Consider the following 13,869-nt stretch of genomic DNA (forward strand, 5'->3'; position numbering starts at 1 on the left):
GAGAGTGAACAAACGGAGTACTTGACATCTGGCTGCAGGTGGCAAGGAGAGTTGCCAGCTGTCCAGGTAGGTTTTATGCAAGTGTTTGGAGGGAGGAAGACAGGTGTAATAGAGAGCTGGGAATATTGCGCAGGTCCTTTGAATTCTGGTCTACTCCTCTGTGAATTTAGCTTCACATCCTCCAGACTTTGACAATGCACAAAACAGATTTTCACAATTTTGGCCACTAGTGTCAAATTCAGCTTGTTGCCCCTCTAAAGCTTGTTGCCTGGTGCAATTGCTACCCCCTGCATCCCCTTAGCTACGTCACTGAACACTGGTACTGTATGATGAACAAAAGTCTGGTCTAGTCTGAGAGCAGTGTGGGCCCTCCTGGTGAATGAGTGTCTTTTTCCTCACCGCTAACTGCAGTGCCATTTCAAGTGGGAAAAGGAGAACCTGTGAAAGGTAGTAATCTGCGTTAACCAAGGAGGCAGTTTCTCCAGTCATTATTGCAGTAGTTGAAAATGGATGTGTGATTTTGGCTTAGGACACTTGCTACACATCCATCAACTAGAACCTGTCTGTCCTGTCCTGAAGCCAGCAGAGTCTGCTGACAGCAAACCTATGCATGTCTACTCAGAAGTAAGTCCCATTGTGTTCAATGAAACTCCCAGGAAAGTACATATAGGACTATAGCTTGAGTTTCAAATGAATGCTGTAACATGGCCCCAAAACTAGGGAGGGTGGAAACCACACAAATTCCCCCCCCCCTTTTTTTTTTGCAATCTTTTTATTGGGTGTTGTTGAGATTGTTATTTGGGGGGGGGTGTCTTGTAATGATGTGAACTGCCTTGTACATTTTTGAATAAAAAGGCAGGATATAAAAGAAAGAAAGAAAGAAAGAAAGAAAGAAAGAAAGAAAGAAAGAAAGAAAGAAAGAAAGAAAGCTCATCAACACAGAATGCAATATTGTTGGCTCCAAACACACTGACATATGAATCCAATGTTTGTGCATGTCCCTTCCCACTACTGTATATTGCTTTTTCTCTCCTCCTAAGCCCCCCAACCCAGACACAGTATCGTCTTTTCCCCCTTCACCTGACCACCTGCTCCACAATGGCAGACCAAAAAAATATGCAGAGGGGCATAGAAGGGGCAAAGTATTTCTGGAGGAGGGTGTGGACATTTGTCCTTTTAAGATTTCTGTAAAGAGAAATAACAATATATGTCATACGGATGCTTCCTATCTTAAACATCAACTAAAGTTTGCCCATGAGAAACTGCTCAGATGGAGAACATAAGAACATAACATAAGAACAGCCCCACTGGATCAGGCCATAGGCCCATCCAGTCCAGCCCCCTGCATCCCACAGCGGCACACCAAATGCCCCAGGGAGCACACCAGACAACAAGAGACCTCATCCTGGTGCCCTCCCTTGCATCTGGCATTCTGACATAACCCATTTCTAAAATCAGGAGGTTGCGCATACACATCATGGCTTGTACCCCATAATGGATTTTTCCTCCAGAAACTTGTCCAATCCCCTTTTAAAGGCGTCTAGGCTAGACGCCAGCACCACATCCTGTGGCAAGGAGTTCCACAGACCGACCACACGCTGAGTAAAGAAATATTTTCTTTTGTCTGTCCTAACCCGCCCAACACTCAATTTTAGTGGATGTCCCCTGGTTCTGGTGTTATGTGAGAGTGTAAAGAGCATCTCCCTATCCATTCTGTCCATCCCCTGCATAATTTTGTATGTCTCAATCATGTCCCCCCTCAGGCGTCTCTTTTCTAGGCTGAAGAGGCCCAAACGCCGTAGCCTTTCCTCATAAGGAAGGTGCCCCAGCCCCGAAATCATCTTAGTCGCTCTCTTTTGCACCTTTTCCATTTCCACTATGTCTTTTTTGAGATGTGGCGACCAGAACAGGAGGGAAGTAGCCATGGTCTACTTGTCTGGAGAGTTCCCAACCAGCACCACCTATGCTGCTATGCTGCCAGCTGGCACCACTTAAGAGGCATATCAGGGGCTATTAACCATGATAAGCAAATGGAACCTCAATGTTTAGAGACAGTCTACCTCTGAATATTGGTTGCTGGGTGACAAAGGCAGAGGAGGGTTGGCTTCATGTCCTGCTGTGGGTTTTCCATTGGAGCATCCGTTGACTACTGTAGGAAAGAGGGTGCTGGGCTAGATGGACCCTTGGTCTGATCCAACAAAGTTGTTTTTATGTTCTTATTAAATGGGAATCAGACAAGTTCATAAAGCACAAGTCTATTATGGCAATTGCCATGGCAGCTAAAAGGAGTCACCAAATATGAAGCTAATTTATCTTTGAACATCAGTTGCAGAGGAGACTAACAACAAGGAAAGCTGTTGAGTTCATGCTCTTTTTGTAGACATTCTGGAAGCATCTTAGGCACCACTGGTGGAAACAGGATACCAGACTAGATTGATTTGTAGCTGGATCCAACAGGGCTCTTCTTATGTTCTTAGGGGAGAGAAGTGTTTTTTTTAAAGAGACATTTTAGGGTTTGAAGCAACTGAGCTGCAAACAGGGGTGTCCTCAGTTTGAATCTTGCTTCTGCTGTGAACTTAATAGGTTCTCTCTGCAGGACACTATCTTTCAATCTTCTGTCTGCCTTATGGGGATTATACTGGCCAATCTTGCAGTGCCGTTAGAGGGTTTATTGAGATGATGTGTACGCAGTATTTTAAATCTTGTAATGCAAAACCCAAGTATTCAGCTCCAGAAAGGCAGCACATTTCCACACAGACCTGGATCAGAAAGGGTGGAAAATATTCGTGCTGTGGATTCCCCAACAAGATTTCTGCGTCTGGTTATCTCCCTTTTGCCCTCACATCCTGTCAGCCATCTCTCCAAGAAGCGCCTGGGATCATCCTGGCTTTTCCTTGGCTTTTGCGCTAGGCCTCTTTAATACCTCTGCATCACCTCAGGGACTCAGCCTAACCGCTATTACCTCGAGCCTTGAGTCATCAACAGTAAAACAAATTCCAGCTTGTGAAGCAGATGTCGGAAGAGAGGGAGAGCAGAGTGTCAGCCGTCAGTGCCCAAGGCGAGGGCTGAGACTCGGGTGGGGTGGCAGGGATGAGAGAGGCAGGGTGCGGCCCACACTTCTGCGCCTGGCAGAGGCGTGTCAGTCGTGTGGATGGACTCCTTGTTCTTTGCTGGCCCTCAGGCCTGCTTTCTTTCCCAGGAGCTGTGTGCCCTGATCCCAGGTGCATTAGGGCTGGCTGCAGTGAAGGGAAGGCACTCTGCACATTTGTGGAGGAACCCTGAATTGCACAGGAGAACTTGGGGAGAAGGGTCTGGAACTCTCCATCAAAAAAGACCTCTTCTGATGGATCAAACAAAAGGTCAATTTAGTCTGTCATCTTGTTTTCTTTGGTGGCCAACCAGATGCCTCCAGGAAATCCACAAAGAAGGCATGAAAGTAAGCCCTCCTTTGTTGTTTGCTTCCCAGCAACTGGTGCCCATAGGTAGACTGCCACTGATTATGGAGGTTCCATTTAGATATCATGACTAATAGCCATTGACAAACTTCCATAAAAACAGCACTGCTAGATCTCTCTTTCAAAAGTATCCAAACTTTCCAGAAGCACACAACTAGCTGTTTGCAAACTGCAGGAGCTCAGCTTTTTGCAGGGCAGTTAGCAGCTATCTGATTTTTGAATAGCCTCAGGGCTTGAGGCAGTTATCTGAATCTTTCCATCACCCATATTTTAATTGGAGGCTCTGCAGGACCCAATAGAAATCTGGTCCCAACCCACAGTTTCAGAAATGCTGGCTTATGGGAAACTTGGAGGCAAGGATAGTTTTGGAAATGCAGTTCTAAGACCTCAACCTGTGGCAATTCTTTCCCCTCATTTCAAACTTAACAGGCCTTCAGCTGGTTGTAATAATTAAAGTCTCAATGGGTTGCTGCTGGTCCTGTTACCTTTATTGTAACCTATTTTTATTTACCTTTATTGTGCCTATTTTTAAAAAGGGAAAGAGGGGGGACCTGGGAAACTATAGGCCGGTCAGCCTAACATCCATACCGGGTAAGATGGTGGAATGCCTCATCAAAGATAGGATCTCAAAACACATAGACGAACAGGCCTTGCTGAGGGAGAGTCAGCATGGCTTCTGTAAGGGTAAGTCTTGCCTCACGAACCTTATAGAATTCTTTGAAAAGGTCAACAGGCATGTGGATGTGGGAGAACCCGTGGACATTATATATCTGGACTTTCAGAAGGCGTTTGACATGGTCCCTCACCAAAGGCTACTGAAAAAACTCCACAGTCAGGGAATTAGAGGACAGGTCCTCTCTTGGATTGAGAACTGGTTGGAGGCCAGGAAGCAGAGAGTGGGTGTCAATGGGCAATTTTCACAATGGAGAGAGGTGAAAAGCGGTGTGCCCCAAGGATCTGTCCTGGGACCGGTGCTTTTCAACCTCTTCATAAATGACCTGGAGACAGGGTTGAGCAGTGAAGTGGCTAAGTTTGCAGACGACACCAAACTTTTCCGAGTGGTAAAGACCAGAAGTGATTGTGAGGAGCTCCAGAAAGATCTCTCCAGACTGGCAGAATGGGCAGCAAAATGGCAGATGCGCTTCAATGCCAGTAAGTGTAAAGTCATGCACATTGGGGCAAAAAATCAAAACTTTAGATATAGGCTGATGGATTCTGAGCTGTCTGTGACAGATCAGGAGAGAGATCTTGGGGTGGTGGTGGACAGCTCGATGAAAGTGTCGACCCAATGTGCGGCGGCAGTGAAGAAGGCCAATTCTATGCTTGGGATCATTAGGAAGGGTATTGAGAACAAAACGGCTAGTATTATAATGCCGTTGTACAAATCTATGGTAAGGCCACACCTGGAGTATTGTGTCCAGTTCTGGTCGCCGCATCTCAAAAAAGACATAGTGGAAATGGAAAAGGTGCAAAAGAGAGCGACTAAGATGATTATGGGGCTGGGGCACTTTCCTTATGAGGAAAGGCTACGGCATTTGGGCCTCTTCAGCCTAGAAAAGAGACGCCTGAGGGGGGACATGATTGAGACATACAAAATTATGCAGGGGATGGACAGAGTGGATAGGGAGATGCTCTTTACACTCTCACATAATACCAGAAACAGGGGACATCCACTAAAATTGAGTGTTGGGCAGGTTAGGACAGACAAAAGAAAATATTTCTTTACTCAGCGTGTGGTCGATCTGTGGAACTCCTTGCCACAGGATGTGGTGCTGGCGTCTAGCCTGGACGCCTTTAAAAGGGGATTGGACAAGTTTCTGGAGGAAAAATCCATTATGGGGTACAAGCCATGATGTGTATGCGCAACCTCCTGATTTTAGAAATGGGTTATGTCAGAATGCCAGATGCAAGGGAGGGCACCAGGATGAGGTCTCTTGTTATCTGGTGTGCTCCCTGGGGCATTTGGTGGGCCGCTGTGAGATACAGGAAGCTGGACTAGATGGCCTATGGCCTGATCCAGTGGGGCTGTTCTTATGTTCTTATGTTCTTATTGTTCATACATTCTCTCAAATGGTTGGCAACCTTCAGTCTCGAAAGACTATGGTATAAGCCTACAGCACCTGGTATTCCCAGGCGGTCTCCCATCCAAGTACTAACCAGGCCTGACCCTGCTTAGCTTCCGAGATCAGACAAGATCATGCATGTGCAAATACAGTGACTCAAAGGAAGCATTTATTTGTGGACAACATAGGTTTGCCAACTACTTTCCAGCCCTGGTCCCATGGTGCTTTTAACCATGGGGGTGCAGGCATTCACAGGCAGTAGCATCACTAGGGTTCGCATCACCCGGTGTGAGATGCCAGCACGTCACCCCCCCCATGCAGTGGGCGGGGCAGCACCCCAGGTGGTGGGCATGGTGATGTACCATCGCTCCGCCCCCACTGGTTTTTTGGGCTGTACCTTGATATAACAAAGATAGAACACATTCTGCATAAAATTACGCATTGATTGATATATAACATGATGGTATTATTCCTCCAAATTATGATTTTAGTGATTTTGGTCACTAGCGGTGTCTCTCACACACACACACACACACACACACACACACACACACACACACACACGCATCCTGTAAGTAAGTAAGCCTTACTAACACCTTATTGCAGCAGTTCTCAAACTTTTGCACTGGGACCCACTTTTTAGAATGACAATCTGTCCAAGACCCACCAGAAGTGATCTCACAGTGGAAGTGACATCATCAGGCAAATTAAAATAAGTATAAATAATTAAAGTAAAGCAAATAATTAAAAGCAGAAGCCAGCCCTAATCCACCAAGTGAATTTCCTCTGTAGCCTGCCTGCAATAACATCCCCCCCCAAAAAACCAGTAAGGTTTTCAGCCCTATCCAGTGCCCAGTTCAATTTAAGAACTTCTGCTTAAACCAGATCACTGTCAGGATTCACTTGGCTTTGCAAGTCTCAAAAAGGTTTATCTTATCAGCTGAAGCCTCTGTTTTGATCCTTTTGGGGGGGGGGGGGAAGAAGGCGGCCTTCTGGAGCACTTGTTTAGCTCCAGGTGCATAGGATCAGGACAATTCTGGTAGCCTTGCACTCTCCTTCACCTGATCTTCCATACCAACCAAGGCACGTTTGCTTACTCGTGAGTTAACATGACCGTGAGGCTTAGTTTTGCTTTCCATAGGGCTCAATACATTCATTTGCTTGCAGGGAGGGACTTCCTTCTCAGGTATTTTTGGGGGCTGCATTCATTGGATCAGGACCATTCTAGTGTCGTTGGATTCCTCTCAGCCTGCCCTTTCCAATGGACTAAGGCAAGTTCTCCTACTTGCAAGTAAACACACAATACGGTTCACTTTCACTTTCCATAGGGATCCATGCATTTTTTGTTCTTCGGTTTTTTGGCCATAACTTTTGATAGAAAGTTTTTTTTGCATTGAATTCCGTTCAAAATTCCGCATCCAACGGTATATAATATGATGGGGTTACTCCTAACCACCGCGATTTTAGCATGTCACCCCCAGTGCGCGTCACCCCCCCATGCGCATCACCCAGTGCAGCCCGCACCCCCCAGCAATGCCACTGTTCACAGGTGATTGTCCATTTTCATGCTATAAAAAGCCTCCGCTCCTGATTTCTGTCACTAAAATCACAGAAGTCAAACAAGTTTTCCTTCTGGTCAGTTGGCAACCCCACAGAAACACTGACTAAACAGGGAATAAAAAATAGCCGCTGTTTTCAGACATCACTGTTTGAGCTACATTGCTGTGAGGTTCTTTAAATCTCTTAATAATATGACAAGCATTAAAGGCCTCTTCATACATTCTGTCCCCAGAGAGCGTGCTGATTGGCCACACCCTCACACTCAGTAGTATAGCTGGGGGGCAGCGCAGTAAGTACTGCAGGTGCCGCAACGCACCTTATAAGTGGCCCCTCCCGCTCTGCCATCTATGCCCACAATGGCTCTGATAGTGGGTGGGAGGGTCTGCTTACACGTCACATTGCAGCACCTGCAGTACTTACCGCACCACCTTCCCTGGCTGCTTACACTGTTAACAAGGACCTTGGCCCCCTCAGCACTTGTCTGAGTTCCAAAACTCAACTGGCGGAACTTTTCCCATATTCAGCACTAGTTTATGAAACTCTGAACGTGCAGGGGGCTGAGGGCACAGCCAAGGAGCACAACCATGTAGGGGTGCGGCTAGCCAGCACACTCATGTTGCACCTCTCCATGTGTTCCCTCAGGCCTGGGGGGGGCAGTGGAGGAGAATCCCCAGCGCCTGGGCTTCCAGGGAGCCCAGACCATGACAAATCAAACCACACAGTACAAAACAAATTTATTACAAAATAAATATACTAGGCACCTCAATTTCAGCCTATCCAGAGCTGCGTTTCCACTACAGTTTTAATCCACAGTCAATGCACTCCTTTTACCCCAATGCATTATGGAGACAGTAGTTCATTAAAGGTAACTCTAACAGCCCTCAGATACCTCAACAAGCTATAGTTCCTCCGGAATGCACTGGGGGAATAGAAGTTCATTGAAAGTGGATTAAAGCTATAGTGGAAATGCAGCCCAGGTCTTCTCATAAGCATTACATGTATTAGTACAATTCATACATGGGAAAGAGAACTTTTCACATTCAGATCTGAACTACTAAGCCCCAATAGTAGGTCCACAGAATTCCTAGACCCCAATAGTCAACTCCACCCCTTGTAGTTTAGTGTGTGTCTAGAATACTTGGGACTGGATCAAGTCTACATGTGTTCTGGCATTGTCTGAAGGTGCAATTAACAAAATAGAGTACAAATTTAAGTCTGGAGCACAGAAGAGAAAATTTAAAAAGAGAGAGAAAAATGATTTTATTTTTTTTTTAAAGGCCTGGCAAGTTTATTTCACCTGGGCTTTGTTTCCAAAAAATCACACAGCAATGAGGGAGATATTGAAAGTCGGTCCTTGGATGCCCATGCATTCTTGGAAGATGAAGAAGAAAATGAGGAGGATTTTGCTGATTTAGCAGCGCTACTCAAAGTAAGGATGTCAGAGGGTGTTGGGAATGAGTGTGCCCAAGGGTGCCCTTCCAAGGGGGGGCCCAATCAGGCACCTTGTCCCCGGCCCAATGCCAGCTGTCAACAGCCTTATGTTGCCTGTATCTAAAGCCAGAATATATGAAGAGGGTTTTAAAGTTGTACTGCAATATGTTGCAAAACAGGCATTCTAGGCATAAACAGCGGAGTGTATAGTTACAGTATAATACCACAGTGAGGCAAGCTCAAAAGACATCCAAAAGAAGAGGCCAGGTACATGCCATTTCTCAAAAGCAAATCTTATGCTGTGAGGGCTGGTTTAAATGGCATCCTTGGTTACAGGCGCTGATCTTCAAACTTGCTTACTTGCTTACGGAAAACATGGTAATTTTAAGGGGTGGGCAAGGGACTATAGCTCTCCTGCTTTACATTCAGAAAGTCACCTGCTCCATCCCTGGTGGCATCTCCAGCTTGGTTCAGAAAAGACCCCTCTCTAATACTCTGTAGAGCCAGCCATTGCCAGCCAGTGTGGACTCATGGGCTGACTCCGGATAAGGCAGCTACCTCCAAATGTTGCTAGTTGATGTCCATTCCATTCTTAAGCCTGACAATAAGTGTGTACACAGGTAAGAATTCCATAAATTTCTTTCCATGGCAGCTATCCCTTCTATTTTTGCCTAAGTCATTTTTTGGGTGTGCCTTCAGACTAGAAGGCAGCCAGGTCAGATCAGGAGCTCATACAAAGACACAGCATTCAGTCTCCTCTGAAAGATGACAATTCTGCTGTCTTCATAGTGAAGGAATGCTCCCATCACAATACATGCTCAGGAAAAACTGCCTCCTTTGCACTGCAGGCAGATCAGTAATTCCCAGGCTTGGGTGTTGACAAAATGGGATCCCTCCATAATTCTAGTCTAGAAGGATCAGGTAGTAGGTGCTGCCTGAGACCCCGGAGATGTGCTGCTGGTCAAAATGTGCAATAGAAGGCAGCTTGATGTGGTTATAAAGAGATGCAACAGGCAGTCTTAACGAAGGACAGATAATTCTGCTGTTTCTCTGGATCAAGACCAATGAAATGATCCTTAGCCTGAAAGCAGAGACTACAGAAGAATTATCCACCCTAGCAGAAGCTGACTGGAAGAAATTCATGTGAATCATCCAGAGACACAGTGGGTAGCCTCTTCTATGGATCGATCCATGTGTTATTTAATTGGTTTATTACTGCTGGCACATTCTAGGAATGACTGTTAAATGTCTGTTCCCAACAGAGGTTTTCATGTATCTGTGAAATCAACTCCTCTTCTGACATGCACAAGTAAGGCACATGGAAGGGTGTGATGCTTGATGCTCCCTCTTGCTCCCCCCCCCCATGTTTCCCTTAATGAAAGCCTCAGTATAAGGTTCAGTAGAAAAGAGGTTTCCTTGTGTCACTGAAATTAGCACCATTGCAGAAAGGCTGCCTGGCTAGGCAAGCAGATAAATGTATGTATTCCATGTCTTCTTCATCCCCCCCCCCCACCCAGAACAAGAAATTCTAGCCAGCCCATCTCCTGGAATTGGCATGTGCCACTCAGTTGGGCATCTAAGCCCACCTAACCAGGTGAGAGAGCAGGTAGCGATGCCCAGGGGGTGATGAAGCATTCAATAAAATGGGGCAATGACATAATTAAGCCTAGTTTCTTAAGGTCAAGTGTGTGTGTTCCAATGTGGCACCCTCAGAGAAAGTCTTTGTGTGGGGTCAAGTTCTCAACAGCCTCTCTGGGGATCAGAGAGGTATGAGGGATGCCTCAAGCTGATACTGGAAGAAGTATGGTGAGCAAAAGAGTGAGATGTAGATGCAGGGATTGTTTGGCTTTCAAGTTTATCTGTCCTTGCCTGCTTGTATTTTGCTAAGATCCACACTTGACCACTGCCGGTGCCCAAACTACTTTCCAAGCCTGCTTTTTTTATTTTTTCCTCCTTATGTTATCCAACACACGCTCTTTGGTTTTTTAATATATTCTCTTTTTATGTTTTAACTATTTACCTGTCTGTGGTTGGTCAAAGCCTTGCCCCAGCACTCCTCAAGTCTTGTCTACATGCTGTTGGTTCCTGGGAGGAAGGTATTTGTATATTTCTATGGACCATAGAAATATGGTTTTTCTATGCCTGGCTTTGTCCTTGCAATAGTAACGGCATCTATTAATTTTGGCACCGGCAGAGGGGCAGATCAGGGGAAAGGAAGGTCTCAGGGCACCCCCATTCAATCGCCATAGGGAGGACACACGCTTAATTAGAAGGAAGTCTCTTATTTGAAAAAGCACTCTCAATAATTTATATTTTTGAGAGTATGGTGAGTGGTTAGAACAGGGTGGTCCAACGAGGTCATTTCTGGTAGCTCTCAAAAGCCCCACCACAGCCACCATATACTGCCTCCTCTCTCACCATTTCAGCTTCTCCTCTGGAGAAGGAAGGGAGGTCAAAAAGCCCTGCTGCACCCACAGCCGTCTCTATCGCCTGCCAACTGAGCCTGCTGAATAACTTTGGTGGCTCAGAGCCCGAAAGTAATTGGAAGTGATGTCATCACGTCACTGCCAATTACTTCTGCATCTACACAATCGGGGAGATGCCAGGGTCATGTATCCCCCCAGCCGTCAGAAGTTAAACTGCCCTGGGTTAGAGTGTTGGCTTTGGACTGAGGAGAATGGTGTTTGAATCTATACCCTGCCATAAAGCTTACTGACTGACCTTGGGCTATTGCATCCTTTCAGCCTCACCTACCCCATAGAGTTGTTATACTAATGAGAAAATGGGGTGACCATGGTACCCTGAGCTCCTTGGAGAAAGGACTGGATATAAATGAGAAATGAATCAATAATTATTTCAGTCATTTAGCCACTGCAGGAAAAAGAATCAAATTCCAGGAGTTTAAAGGGACAAAAGGGGGGAAAGGAAGACCCAGGATATTATAGGCTCGTCAGTCTTACTTCAATACTGCGAAATTATAAAATAGGCAGCCTGCACACATCTGGATATCAATGCAATGATTACTGGGAGCCAACATGGATTTGTTAAAACTAAATCTTGCCAGACAAATGCCATCTCCTTTTCTGATTGGATTACTAGCTTAGTGGGTGGTTGGAATACTGTGGATGTAATTTGTCTTAATTTCAGTAAAGCAATCAACAAGGTTCCCTATGACATCCTGATTAGCAAGCTAGGAAACTATGGACTAGACCAGTGTTTCTCAAACTGTAGGTCAGGACCCATTAGGTGGGTCACAAGCCAATTTCAGGTGGGGTCCCCATTCATTTCAATATTTCATTTTTAATATATTAGACTTGATGCTACCATGGTATGTGACTGCATTTGGGGATACGTTACACATGAGTACTTTTAACAGGCTACTGTGTATATTCTTTTAACAATGATAGTAAATGGGACTTACTCCTGGCAAGTGTGCCTAGGCTTGTTAAAAATTTTCCTGCTTGATGATGTCACTTCCGGTCATGACATCACTTCCAGCGGGTCCTGACATATTCTCATTCTAAAAAGTGGGTCCCGGTGCTAAATGTGTGAGAACGACTGGACTAGACGATACAACCATTAGATGGATTCACAGTTAGTTGGACTTTGTTAGTACACAAAGGTGTTCATCTGTAGCTCCTCATCAGCCTAGAGGGAAGGTTCAAGCAGAGTGCCCCAGGCTCTGTAGCGTGCCCCAGTTCTCTTTGACATCTTTATCAATTACTTGGATGAAGGTAGAAAAAGAAATTTTATCCAATTTGCAGATGATGCTAGGCTGGGAAGATTAACAAATGCCACAGAAAACAGTAGAAGCATTGGCAGATACCTGGGTTGGCAGTACAACCTGTGAAAGGGGTCTTGGTGTTGCAGTGAATCACAAGCTGAACATGAGTCAGTGGTGTGATATAGCTGCAAAGAAAGTGAATGTGATTTTAGGTTGTGTTAGTGGATCTAGCTCCCAATTTACGAGAAGTAGTTCCACTTTATCTCACACTGGTCAGACCTTCTTCTCTCAAATTAGAAGCTATGGTTCATTCAGACGGTGTTAAAATCTGAGTGCCACAGTTTACAAAAGATGATGCCACTCTGGAGCAAGTTCAAAGACGGGCAACGAGGATGATCAGGGGTCCAGAAAACAAATGCTATGAGGAAAGGTTGAAGGAACTTGGCATGTTTAGTCTGCAGAAGGCTGGGAGAAAGATGATAGCACTTTTCAAATACATGAAGGGCTGGCACATGGAAGAGGGCAAAGAATTGCTGTCTGCTGCCCCAGTAGTAGAACTAGTAGGCTTAAGCTGCAAGAGAGGAGAATCAGGTTAGATATCAGGAAGAAATTCTTCACAGTAAGAAAAGATTTTCCTGCTTGGAGCAGGAAATTTGAAGGCACCTTCCATCTCTATGTTTCGGTAAAATGTTCTCACTGTTTTTCTCTACAGTATGGATTTATGCACTGAAGACAGTTCAGCCAGATGGTTTGAATGAGTTAAATTTCTTTTCAGTAAGCAAGGAAGTGATTTAACTGTTTTCTGTAAGCAACTGCTTCATCAAACTGACAGTGCAATTCTAAGCACTCTGTGTGCCAGTGCAGCAATGGCTGCACCAGTGTGCACTGCTGCAAATTTGCCGTAAAGCACATTGCAACAGCATAGAAGATGGGGTGCCGGGGGGAAGGCCTGCACTGACCTGCAGGTGTCAGTGCAAGCAGGAATGTGCACCAAAGCAGGTAAGAGCTGCTCCAAGCAGCACAGGGGTGGCGGAAGGGTGGGAGGAGGGCCGGAGGTTGTAATGGGAGAGGGGGAGGGTGGGGAGGGGTTGGGACAGGCAGATCTGGTCCTGGGTGGGGGTAGGATTGGCAGCAGCCATACACAGTATATCCTCTCCCCCTCCCCAGGCTTGGAATCTGGGCACAGCTTCACTTAGACTTGCCCCAGCCAATTATCAGGCACAGGTTCAAGTAGACCCATTGTGCAGGCTCAGGCTTTCCCTGGGGCAAGGGGACAAATGTCCCCTTACTCCAAGGAGACCTCCAGCCTGCTTGATGTCAACACAGGTTGCAGCATGGCTGTGCTGGCCCTGCTGCATCGGCACTGGTTAGGATTGGGCTGTCTTTCTTTAGAAAAATCATGCTCTCTTTTCTGTAGCCACGCTCATTTTCACCAGTTGGGGGTGCCATTATAGGAATACAGATTGAAAAAAAGCAGTATTTTCTTGTCTTCTGGTGACATTCCACTGTATAAAATGATTGTTAGTGGGCAAGCACCAATACTGGATGGGGGGGAGCTAAAAGGATTATCCCAATGCACAAAAGCGTTAAATCCTTCCTGGATTTCGGCCATCAGTTGCCCCTGAAATAGCCCGTG

This window comes from Tiliqua scincoides, chromosome 8, assembly GCF_035046505.1.
Source record: "Tiliqua scincoides isolate rTilSci1 chromosome 8, rTilSci1.hap2, whole genome shotgun sequence".
Classification (NCBI taxonomy): Eukaryota; Metazoa; Chordata; class Lepidosauria; order Squamata; family Scincidae; genus Tiliqua; species Tiliqua scincoides.